Source organism: Leptopilina boulardi, unplaced genomic scaffold (assembly GCF_019393585.1).
Source record: "Leptopilina boulardi isolate dan_hultmark-lab unplaced genomic scaffold, ZJU_Lbou_2.1 LbouV2_368, whole genome shotgun sequence".
Taxonomy (NCBI): Eukaryota; Metazoa; Arthropoda; class Insecta; order Hymenoptera; family Figitidae; genus Leptopilina; species Leptopilina boulardi.
The window spans coordinates 190,957-205,227 of NW_026137938.1; positions in this window are offsets into that span (position 1 = coordinate 190,957).

Consider the following 14,271-nt stretch of genomic DNA (forward strand, 5'->3'; position numbering starts at 1 on the left):
TAAGATATTATTTTATTATTAAGTTTTGACTCACATATGACAAAAAATGTTAAGTTATTTTCACAACATTATTATTAACAAAAATAATGCTCTTTTTTATATTTTCAGGACCCCCAAAAAACATTTAAAATCCAAGTTTTATTAAAATCAAATAAAAATTTGTATCCGTCATTTTTTATTCTTTAAAATAAACTTCAGATTCGTTATCAGCGTCACCAAAATCCCCCGAGGAACAAGTTGCGAAAAAATTCACTCCATTTTTGAAATATTTGAACGCCAATTTTAATTCGCCATTTTGAATTTTTTAAATCCAACTTTCGAAACGTCAATAGAAACGTTGAAAACTTCCAAATAACAAGTTCCAAATAAATTCGTTAATGAAAATCGATTTTTAACAAGTGCTCTCTATCCCAACTATTTTGACTATTTGAGATATTCATTTCATGTTATATAAATTTTCTGCGCAATTATCATTCACTTTTCAGTTTTGGGACTCAAAGTTGAAGGTTTAAGCTTTCATTCAAGTCCTTGTGAAGATTTTTATCTTGTTGCGTTTTCATTTTACAACGCTTCAAAAAGTGCTAAAAAGGCGATTTTTTGACACTTTAATCTCGTTTTCTACGGAACTGACCGAATGGAAAAATTTTTTTTGGGTATATTCTTGTTCAGTGACACCTAAACTTTCAATAAACACAAAAAATTTTAAATAAACACGACTTGACCATTTTTTTGTAACCCAGTGTAATTTAAGGATAAAAACATTTTGAATTTAGCATAAAGGCACGCCTTAAACATCACCAGTATTATCAGATTGACGGCAACTAGCCAGTGTGGCCCCGTGGTGAGCGTAGTAGGTTTGCGAGCGTTAGGTCGTGGGTTCGGTGCCCAGTGCGAGCGAGATTATTTAAATTAAATTAGGTGTTATTTCTACAGGTGTTGTTAATTAATCTTAAGTGATGAAACAAAAATAGTAAAAAACTTCGGATTAAATTAATTAAATAATAATAAATTTTTTTTGAAATTATACTAATAATAATTAAATGAGGAGATAAGTTGTCTTGACTTATAAGATTCCAATACAACTTATCTCCTTATTATTAATAAATTAAAATCATATTATTAATAAATACTAATGTTGTTTTAATTTTATCTATAAATATAATAATACGTAATATTAATAGGATTATTATTATTATTAAGATTTATTGAAAGCGAGAATTAAGACCTGGTCAGCTTGTCTAACTGTAGACCGTAGCATGGAACTTTCGTTCCACTTCTGATCAGGGGCTCGACAAGACCGTCTGGCCTGGGTCTATAGAGACGTTAGACAGTCTGTCCAGCGTTCTACCAGCGCCCCGAAATTTTTCCACACGAGAGATAGGTACAAGAAAAAAATTTTTTCTTAAAATCGGGTCCAAATGTAAAAAAAGTTAATTTGTTTATAAAATACTAATATTTTTTATTAAAAAATTCTAAATTTTTTTTGTTAACATTTTTTAAAAGTTGAAGGAAAAACAAATTTTTCATGTCGTAACAAAATTTTTCGAAATAAAATAGTTTTTGAGCTATTCCCAAGCAGCACGGTAAATTCCCTGAATATCCCTTGAGTACCACAGTGGAATATTCTCATGATCTTCTAGGAAAATCAAAATGTCCGCCTCCTGGAAATATTCCACGGTGACATTCAGGGTATATTCCAGTGACATTGAGGGAATATTCCTCAGTGACATTCATGGAATATTACAGTGACATTAAGGGTATATTCAGGTGATATTGAGGGAATATTCCAGTGATATTGAGAGAATATTCCACGGTTATATTGAATTTTTTTTTAAATGTGTTTTTAATCTTCCTGCTTATTTAAATAACAATTTATAACACATTTTTATTATTTCAACACTTAAAAAAATTTAATATAACCGTGGAATATTCCCTCAATATCACTGGAATATTCCTTTAATATTACCTTCAATGTCACTGGAATATTCCCTGAATGTCACCGTGGAATATTTCCAGGAGGCGGACATTTTGATTTTCCTGGAAGATCATATGGGAATATTCCACGGTGGTATTCAAGGGATATTCAGGGGATATACCGTGCTGCTTGGGTTCTTAATTGAAAATAGGTCTACTTTTGACTGAACAAAATTTTGAAAATTCGTAACTCAAAAATTTGACCAAAAAAAAATACGTATCTCATATTCTTTTATAAAGAATAAGAAAAAAATATATTTACCCGAATTTTAAACCTTGACTATAAATCTCACGTGGAATCACCCATATATTTTTATGTATTCAGAGATTATGTAATTAATGCGTTTTCTTCTTTAGATCTCGACGACTGATTGTATTTTAAATTGTAAGACAACGAAGATGGTTAAATACGATTTTCTACCTAAAGAGTTATATAGTCAAACTTATTCAAATTATTATGCTCCAAATGGTTTTCCATGCTGTAACAATGGAGTAAGTTTTCTTTTTAATTTTCTTCTCATTTTAAATTAATTATTATATTGAAATATCTAAAATGTAACATTTTTTTCAGATTTGTTATAATACTACTTGTATCCATCAAAATCAACCTAAGAGAGAAATTAATATATAGAATTTAAGAAAAAAATATTTTAAAAATTATGTTTAGAAATTAATATTTGCATAATTTCTCATTGTAATATTATTATACTTATATGCGAATGTACTATTTTAATTTTTAAAAAAAATTTGTAAAATTAAACTATGAGGTATTCCATGCCAAATCAGACACTATTTTCCACTTTCATATCCGATTTTGCTTCCTCGTAGTAGTCCTTTCGTTTATAAAATGTTTTAAAATGGCGAAAACATATTTTTTTCTATATAGAAACATCCCGGTAAGAAGCGAAGAATTGAAAAGAATTCAGAATCTGAATTCCTTTGAATGGGTGATTTTACGTTTTTATTCAATTCCTCGATGAAGCAAAAAAAAATAGAAAAATCTATTCTTCTTAACTGACTTGGCCAAAATTTATACTCTAAATTATACATGTAACCTGACGCAGTCAATTGCAAGGCATAAAGATACCTCATTTAATCTAAAAATTTTCTATTCCTCTAAATACGCTCCTGATGTCATGACACAGTCAATTAAAAGGAATAGACATATCCACTTCACTCTCCAAATTTCTTATTCCTTTCAATGCGCTTCAGAAATTTTGATACTGTCGATTGAAAGGAATAGATATTTAAAATTTACTCTCCAAACATTTAATTTTTCTCTATTCGCTACCAAAAATTTGAAAATATTAAACTTTGCGCATTAAGAAGAATAAGAAGTCTGAATTCTTTTCTATTGACTTAATATGTACTGGGAATAGAAAAAAATAGAAAAAATGATTATTCATCTCTCAATCTTGGATTTTCCGACGAGTTGACTCTGAGACTCGAACCCTCGACCATCATATCTCTCAACCGCACTGGGAGCGCCTTAACGCGCTCGACCAGGGGAGGTTATAAAATTTTTTGAGAAAATGTCTCTTATAATGAACACATTAAACAGATACATATATTATTTTGTTAAGTCATCAAACAGCTTTTCAGATGTTCATTATTACAAAGAGTATATTATCGTATATATATATATATATATATGAATATATATATATATATATGAATTTCAATACCTAATTTTAATGTGAAGTTTATTAACTTCGACATTTTAATTTAGAATGACATGGACATGAACTTAAATTTCAATCAAGTGAATTCTGCATACATTCCAATTTTTTCGAAAATAAATTAAGTAACAATGTTGATATAGCAAATTTTTTTAACAAACTAATGTAATTTATACAATGCTAATACTTAATCAGCACTCAATTTTTTACCAGAATTTTCTTAAGCATATGGAAATATTTCCATATAATATAAATAAATAGTTCAGGTCTTATATATTGACTAATATTATTAAAATTCTATTTTACAGAATATTCAAGTATAAAAATAATTTTCCGGTAAGAGGCGAATAATTGAAAAGAACTCAGAGTTCCAATTCCTTTGAATGGGAGCATTTACGTTTTTATTCAATTCCTCGATGAAGCAAAAAAAAATAGAAAAATTTATTCTTCTTAATTGACTTGGCCAAAATTTATACTCTAAATTATATACATATTATTCTTAACAACCTGACGCTGTCAATTGTAAAACATAGAAGTGCCTCATTTATTCTCCACATTTTCTATTCTTCTAAATGCGGTCCAAAATGCGACATTTAAAATTGACTCTCCAAACATTAAATTTTTTTCTATTCGCTTCCAAAAGTTTGAAAATAAGAAACTTCGCGAATTAAGAAAAATAAGAAGCCTGAATTCTTTTCTATTGAGTTATCTCTACTGTGAATAGAAAAGAATATATTTTTTATATATTTTGATGTTCAATGAGGAATTGAGTAAAAACGTAAATTCACCCATTCTGAAGAATTGAAAATGATCAACTTATGCTTAATATATGCAAAATTTCAATCTTTCTCTATTCCTCCCTTCTTACTAGGCAGGTTTAACAATTAGTTAAATAATTTAATTCAGTACACTATTGTTTCACTTCCATTTTTACACACACTGAAAAAGTTCAGATTTACAGTAAAAATATTTGTTTATTCAACTTTTTTAAAAATGTCTTTAATTAGTCAATAAGTAAATATAAACTTATATTCTTTTAAAATCTTAAAATTTATATTCATTTTCTTTCGCTTCTTATAATATTTTTAAAAAAATTGAAATGATTAGGAATTATTAATATACTCGCCAGTTTTTTCATTCCTTTCAATACACTTTTAGAAATCTGACGCAGTCGATTGCAAGAAATAGAAATATTTAATTCATATTACAAAATTCCCATTCCTCTGAATACGGTCCTAAAAACTTGACTCAGGCGATTGCGAGGCATAGAAATACTGAATTTATACCCTAAATTTCCTATTCCTCTGAATATGCTCTTAAAAACCTGACGCAGTCAATTGCAAGGCATAAAGATACCTCATTTAATCTAAAATTTTCTATTCCTCTAAATACGCTCCTGATTCCTCTAAATTCCTCCTTGACACAATCAATTAAAAGGAATAGACATATCCACTTCACTCTCCAAATTTCTTATTCTTTTCAATGCGCTTCAGAAATTTTGATACTGTCGATTGAAAGGAATAGATATTTAAATTTTACTCTCCAAAAATTTAATTTTTCTCTATTCGCTACCAAAAATTTGAAAATATGAAACTTTGCGCATTAAGAAGAATAAGAAGTCTGAATTCTTTTCTATTGACTTACCTCTACTGGGAATAGAGAAGAATTCATTTATCTGATATTTTGATGTTCAGTGAGGAATTGGGTAAAAACGTAAAATCGCCTATTCAGAAAAATTAAAAATTCTTAACTTCTGCTCTATGTCTGCAAACTTTCAATTTTTCTCTATTCCTCGCTTCTTACCGGGTATGATAAAAATAAAAACACTAAATTCGCCTTAACCTCTCGCACTCAATCGTACTCAGCCTTAGTCGAATCACTGCATTGTTTTCGCGCATGCGTTAAATCCTTACAGAAAATATCTGTAGAATTAACAGATTTAGGAACATGTAAAATCTTCAAATCGATGTTAAAGAATTACCAGAAAATTTTTTTCCGTGTGTTACAAATTTTGTAAAAAAAATATTTAAAAAGTCGAAAGTCTCATTTTTTTAATGTAAGTCAAAAAAGTCGTATAATCCGAGGCCAGTATTTATTTCATTTCTTTTAAATATAATTATACTCACAGTCTCCAAAACTTTGTACTTTTAAATCCTTCCTCTTCTTCTTTAATTTCTTATCTCTTTTTTGCAACTTCCGCAAATCGGCTACTTCCATCATCGTTTTTAAAAAATCGTCCTCGCTGCTCTCGTCACTCTAAAAGAATTGTTACATGTACGATTATAAACAAAATTTAATAATTAAAAAAAAGGAGTGTGATAATAGGGAGAGAGAAAAAAAGAAAGGGAACAAAAGACAACACAAGAAAAGAAAAAAATTATATGCAGAAGAAAATTAAAAAAAGAAATGGATTAAAAAGAGAAAAAAACAGAGATTATACTCGCCCCAATGATTGAAAAAAAAAGTTAAAAAGCACGTGGTATTATAATATACAAAAAAAAAGAATAACATTCACAATTTTAATAAAATAAAATTAAAATTATACATTAATAAAAAATATACTAACTTTGTTGTAAAAAATGGAAGAGTAATACATGAGGAAAGAATAGAAAAAAATTATGTGCATAAGAAAATTAAAAAAAAAATGGATAAAAAAAGAGAAAAATACAGAGAGATTATCCTCGCCCCAATGATTGAAAAAAAAGTTAAAAAGCACGTGGTATTATAATATACAAAAAAAAGAATAACATTCACAATTTTAATAAAATAAAATTAGATAAATTGTGTCAAATAATTAAAAAAAAAAAAAGGTTGAAAATGAATATATTTACAAAACTTATATTTCAAAATAAATTAGTTCTATGTACTACTTCATCATAAAAAATTTCTGGTAAAAAAATTTCTGGTTGATCTTACCAGAAATTCTAGTTAATCTGAGAATTAATTAAATTTATTATTATTATATTATATTATAAAATATGTATTAAAAAAATTTGAATTATGTACATATAAATGCAATCAAATAATAAGCACGTTTTCAACATAACCTTCAAACTATTTTCCACACGAACGGGTTTGCCGTTCGTCAACAATTATTTCACTTATATTATAAAATTAATTAACCTACTTTTAAACAGATCTTTTAATTCTCCCAAACCCCAATTTTCCAGAGCTTGGTTAACTTTTTCATCCATTCTTGCGATACGCAAGATAAACTATTCGAAAAAGAACATCAGACGCTATGCAGTGTCCGCAAACGCGCGTTTTTAACCAGAATTATTTTAACCAGAATAATTTAACCATACTTATTTAACTAGAACTGTTTAGTCTTTTTAACTATATTTTCTTGTTAAAATAACTAGAAATTTTTTAACCAGACGCATCTAGTAACTTTAACCAGAACTTTTTTTTCAGTGTAATAAACCGTATTATGAAAATTTAATGATATCTCGATTCAAATGCAGGAAATTAAATTTTCCGAATCATATTTGAGGGGCTGATAGTAAAAATGGTTTAAAATAACATTGGGAGCAAAAGTGGGATAAGTGACTTGGGAGCAAAAACGGGTTAAAAAGGATTCGTGTAATTTATTGATAAATTCATTATATTATCGATTAAAAAATATTAATTATAATAAAATATGCATTTTCTCCTATTGTTAATATTTTTTAATCGATAATATAATGAATTTATCAATAAATTAAACGAATCATTTTAACCCGTTTTTGCTCCCAAGTCACTTATCCCACTTTTGCTCCCAATGTTATTTTAAACCATTTTTACTATCAGCCCCTCATTTCTTTAATCTTTAAACGTACTCTAATTGTCAAAGTAATTTAATCGCATTTGGAGGTCAGTTCCATATATTAGTACAAAAATTCCTGAGTAATCTAAAAGTTATGGGAAATAAATTTAATAAATAAATCGACCAAAAATTTTTTCCACTATAAAAATAAAAATAAATTGAATTCTACTTTAAAAGAAAAAAAACCATTGATTGAAAAAATCGGAAAAAGTCCTAGGTCTGTTAAGCTGGCACCACAAATTTGATATTTTTAAATATCTCCTATGTGAGAATTTAGGGCAAATTACCGCTCAAAATAAAAAATGTACCGCTCTTTATATTAAAAAAGGCGGTTGGTGCTACCTTAACGTTAAGCTGTCACAAACCGCTTAAAAAACTAAATAAAAAACGAGATATTTAAAAATCCACCCTGCCACCATTTAGGGCTTATTTAGGGCATTCAAATGGACATAGGAAAAAATTTTCCAAAAAAAATTTAAAATAAAAAAACCCACTCTACCATATAGATTTTAGAAAGGAGTTGGTGCTATACCTTAACTATAAGCTGGTACAAATCCCCAAGTAGAAATATCCGTGGCTCGCCGTAATTAAACACCGGCATGGTACTGATCCAATACTGGCTGTCGGTATTGACTTTCAGTACTGGCAGTGTACTGACTAATACACCGAATCAGTACTATGTCGGAGGTAAAAAAATATTAAAACCAGTACTGGCAGTACACTGTCATTCACACCGAATCAGTACTATGTCGGTGATAAAAAAACATTAAATGAAAAAGTCTTTAAATTATTTCAATAGGTAGAAAACGATGATTTTTTATTTAAAAAAATGTATATTAATTTCTTTCGAATACTTTCCCTCAAAATTTTGGATGTAATTGTAATGTATTATTATATACCTATGTAAAATATATTTATGTTTTTTTAGTTATTTTAATACTCATTGAAATATGTGCATTAAGTTATTTATCATGCATACAATAACAATAAGTTGAGAATTTTTTTCTAATAGTTTTAAAAATAAAGCAAATGTAATTTTTTCACTGTAATTTTTAAATATTATTAATAATTAAATATTAAATTTAAAAAATTTTTCACCATTCATATTTTACAGTCGTCTTTTATTAACTTATTTTTAATTATGTAATTTATCAATCATTTTTGTCTGTTTTAATATTATTTACGGTAAAAATAATTTATTAAAAATATTTAACTGAAATTGATATCCAGTTTTATTTCATTAAATCTTTGTAAAAATTGAAAAAATTTTATGAGTTTAAAAAATTTAAGAATAAATTCATTTTATTTTCGTGATCAATAGATAATACAAACTTTGAAATGAAAACTTTTGTATTAGGTGAACTACTTCAAGTCAGCACTTCAAGCCAGCGCGGCTGTGCGGTATGCGTATCTGACTTGCGTTCTAAGGGTTTAGGGTTCGATCCCCCATGCGTGCGAGATTTTTCGTTCTTAGTTTTAAGTGTTGTAAGTACAATATTTGTTCATGTGTAATATCAATTATTAAATAATTATTAAATTAAGTATAAGTGCAAAGTAAAAAAAATTAAATATTATGAATTTAAAAAAATAAAAAAATTTACAACACAAATTATTTTTTGTAAAATAATTTATTAAAAATAAAATAATTTAATTAATATAAGTGATAATTATTATTTTAATTATTTATTGTTAATAATATTTTATATATTCTAAATAACATTAACTATTATTGGCTTCACATTACCTGTTCGTGGTAAAAATGGGAGTAATAAGCTAATAAGGATGAAATTTGCATTGAAAAGCGTGTTTTAGCATTTTGTAAAAAAGTGAGATTTTAAGTCCGGATGAGTACTTTGCCAGTATTATGCCAGTATTATTCTAGTACTACGTTAGTACTGGTGAGCGGGACAAAATCAGTACTGGACAGCGTTACCAGCCAGGGTTGGTCCACTACTGGCCCAGTACGGCAGTCAGTACCGTTATACTGACTGGCAGTGTTGGGTCAGTACTATGCCAGTGGCACATTTCTACTTGGGTCTCTTCAAAACCTGAATGAAAAATCAGATGTTTAAAATTTGACTTTGCAATAATTTGGAGCTCATTTAGGGCTTTCAAATGGACGAAATTTCAAAAAAATTTCCAAATCAAAAAAAAATCTTCTAATTTTTTTTAAAGGAGTTGGTGCTACCTTAACTCTAAGCTGGACATGTAACAAGATAGACAAACAACTTTCGTAAAATCAAAAATGCAGTATTGGAGAATTTTCCTCTAATTTGCCGTTAATTATTCCTGAAATTTTCAATTTTGCCGTATTTATTTATTTATTTAAACAAGGTGCACTGTAATCAAATCCCACAATTAGTTTCTCAAAATATTTAAAAAAGAAACTAAACTTTACCATATTCTATCAGGATTGTCAAAAATTTATAACTTGTCTTCCTCAGAATCACAATAATATAATTAGTTAGTAAAAAATCTGCACGCTCCCCCTTCGGGGTAGCGGACACATTCTCATCCGCGCTTCGCGCGGGGGGGCTCGCTGCGCTCGCGGGTTTGAGCGCACCTTGGGGCGCGAAGAGCACTCCGTCGCGCTACGCGCTCTAAATGTTATGCTGACTCTACATTTAATATTATATTATAATATTTTAATATAAAAATTATATACAATAATTTTATTATTATTATATAGGATTAATTTTCTTAAAGTTCTTCGACTTTAAGGAGAACATTCTCATCATGGCACTCGCGTTTCACGCTCGAATGTATGATGCGGAATTAGAAGTGATTTTGAGTATTTGGATTTTTTATTATTTAAATATATGAAACATTTGAGCAAACGAATACATTTAAGGGGTTAGTATCTCATCTCCATTATTTTTTTCAAATAGTTTTTTTAATTAAACAATTTATTTTATTTACTTCAAACTTGTTATATTTTTTAAATCAAAAAATTTTATTTAAAAAAATTGTTTTCTTTTTCCTGGACTATAATGCTGTGTAGTGAAATTTTTTTTTTTTTTTTAAATTAAATTTCAAAATTTTGAAAGTCCCGCAGTTTTTGCATTTTTTGATGAAAATGGCTGGCTAACGAACTTAACCTGTATTTTGATACTAACTTTGTGTATGCAAATTTGCAAAACGATTTGTTTCGATTTACAAAAGTTATTGTGTCAACAACATTTTGTGTCTACATACATACATACATACAGTCACACAGACAGACACATTCGCCGGACCATGATTTTTCGACTCAGGGCACCTCAAAACGTAAAGATTTCATGGAAATAGTAAAAGTCAATTTTCGACCAATTATAATACCTTCTCATGTGATGAGAATGTAAAAACGACATATTAAACAATAAATCTAATCTTAAATAATAGACTAAAGACACACAGAAAATTAAAAGGCATTAAAATAAGCTGCAACGATTATTATTTTAATGCAATTTTGCTTATTTTAATACCAAAATGGATTAAAATAAGCAAAATTGGATTAAAATAATAAGCGTTGCAGCTTATTTTAATGCCTTTTAATTTTTTGTGCATACGTCAAAATCCCTGATAAAAAATTACTAATCAAAATTTATTTCTGACCAAGAATTTCGACAGCTCTACTACTTTGTATTATATTAAATTTTAAAAAAATCTCAAATCATTTATTAGACCTAAATTATATTTTCGAAAAATGAATTAGATGGTAAGCAAATTTAAATAACATAACCTATAAATAGCAAAATTTATTCAGACCAAGATTTCCAATATTTATATTTATACTAATATATGAAATATTTAAAAATATCAAACTTGTGGTGCCAGCTTAACACACCTAAAAGTCCTACTAACCGAGTCCTGTTGAATTAATTCCAGTTTATTGGTCCACTTTTTTATAGAATAAAAAACAAAATTTTTTATATACTTTTGAACCCCAAAAGTTATCACGTAAGGGTCGAAAATGGACTTTTTCGATTTTTAACCAAGAGGGGGGTGGCTTTTGGCGGTGGGTCCGAAGGGTATGAATACATGGTGGTTGTTTAGGGTAAAAAAACAAAATTTTTTAGCTAGTTTGGAGTCCCAATAGTTACCACGTAAGAGTCGAAAATGGACTTTCTCGATTTTTCACCAAGAGGGGGGTGGCTTTTGGGGATGAGTCCGAAGGGTATGAATACATGGTGGTTGTTTAGGGTAAAAAAACAAAAATTTTTAGCTAGTTTGGAGCCCCAAAAGTTACCACGTATGGGTCTAATTCTCTCCCTAACAGCATCCGGATATTTAGGATATCCATAGGATCTCCCAAGGATATCCGTTAATATCCTATGAATATCCTAGGGATATCCTAATTTCCGGATACGACTAGGATGTCCGTCGGATATCCTAAAATATCCGTTGCTGTTAGGGCTTATGTTTTCTGTCAATTATTACTTAGGGGTGGTTTAGCACCCCTAATATTAATTTTTGTTGTTTTTATGATTTATATCGTCTTTGTAGGTCAACTTAAAGGTTTTCCAATAAAATATTTTTAAAAACAAAAAAAATTTTTTTTTTGTTCATTTGAACGTTCAAAACTTTTGCATCATTATCTGAGACGGGATATCTGATATCGGATATCTTATATGTATAGACTTAAGTTATTATATTAAAATAACAAAATTATTAAATGCACAATTATAATCATAATACGTTTTTATTAAATAAACTCTTTTTCCATCAAATATATAAATATATCTTTACATTGCAAGAAATGATTTACATTAAGTATTTTTGGAAAGAGGTTCCTGAAACGTTTACACTAGAGATCCTCAAGGGAAAGTTGACGCATGTTTCCCCTTTCACTACTTTTTCGGGTAACCGGAATCGGAAGTGATGAAAAAGTATGATATACTATTGGTCAAAAACGAGCGGGATCTTCGACCGCGCTCATTTCGAACCAATCAAATAAATTTTGGATTAACTTCTGATTCCGGTTACCCTCTACCAATCACAGTTCAGCTCGACTTGCGTCAACTCTCCCTTGGGAGTCATAGTTTACACTGTATACATCTTGTCAGCTGTGTGGAACGATCACAGGGAGTTTCCCGCACATACGAAAAATACACTACCGTCAGAAGTTGTCGGTACGCCTGACGTGCGAGGAGTGTAAATTTGATCTAGAACTTAAGACAAGATATTTTAAGTTAGAAAAAAGTTAGAGATTTGTAACTTATTGTTAGATGGTTGGAAAGTTGACAAAATTCTTCGTCTGAATGTAATATCAAGAAATTTTTTTTCTCTTTTTAGCATTTATAACACCGAAAAGATTTCAAAAAAAAAATTATGCAATTTTCCTACTTTCGTACTAATATTTTTGACTTCCGGCATAATCTAGAATAATGTATTGAAAAATTTGCCAATTTAACAACATAATCTTTAAGATCTCAGCTTTAATTTGCATTTTTGAAACTTAAAAAATGTTTTGTGGTTCCTGAAACATGTTAAAAAAGGTCCGAGCATGTTTTTCTACAACTCAGACGTCGATCATCACTTTTCGCCGCCTCGCTGCTGGGTTGTAGAAAATCATGCTCGAACATTTTTTAACATATTTCAGGAACTAGAAAACATTTTTTAAGTCTCAAAAGAAAATTAAAGCTAAGATCTTAAAGATTGCGTTAAAAATTTGAAATATTTTCCAGCATCATGCAAGAACGGTTTGACGTTTGACCGATGGAAGCGAAACTTGTCAGTCTTCTAGGTATTAGCTAAATTTATAATCTTAGCCATATACCGAATTAAAAACTATTAATTTGAAAGGAAGATATGCCACATTTTAAAAAATTCGAAATTCCAAAATATTTTAATTTTTGATATATTTTTTCTAAACTTTTTGTAGAAAGTTTTTGAGGGAGATTAATCTCATTTTAACATTAGAATCGAAGAAAAAAACGAGTTTCCCCTTACTCGAATTATCCCTATTAGTTATTAAGTGGGGAATTAAAAAAGCACTTTTTGACATTTGTTGACAGCCCACCTTAGACACGCACGTCAAAATATGAACTCAGGCACGTGAGGGTTAAAATATATTTAGAAAAATAAAGAGAATAATATTTATAAATTCTGACCTAAGCAGCAAGTAATATTACATGAAAGATTCGTAATATTACAGAGTAATATTACAGTAATATTAAAATGTCTGCCTTATAATAATATTACAGGTAATATTAGGATAATATTGCATTTAATATTGATGCAATATTACAACTAATATTGTAATATTAAAATAATGTTTAGATAATATTACATGAATTTATATATTTAATGAAAAAATGTTGCCATGGCGAGAATCGAACTTCGAACCTACCGCACATCAATCGAGAGTCTTAACCGCAATAGATCACTTGTGCTTGTAGTATGGCTTTAACTTTTTGTGAAAGATATAAATCTATTCGTTGCTAAAAGTATTCCATATTTTACAAAAAGTTGATGTCATACTACAAGCACAAGTGGTCCATTAGTTAAAACTCTCGATTGATGTGCGGTAAGTTCGAAGTTCGATTCCCGTCATGGCAACATTTTTTCATTAAATATAAAGTCATGTAATTACCTCAATATAACTTGTAGTATTACACCGTAATATTACGAATCTTTCATGTAATATTACTTTGATATTAATGGAATATTACGAGCTTTGAGATCTAACGAAGATGAGCTTGACAGCTAGTATATAATAAGTACATAAGTAAAGAAACCAATTATTCAGCCTTGGAATATTTAAAAAAAAAATTTTAATTAAAAAATAATTTTTACGATAGTAAAACTTTGATTGTTATTTAATTTTTATCC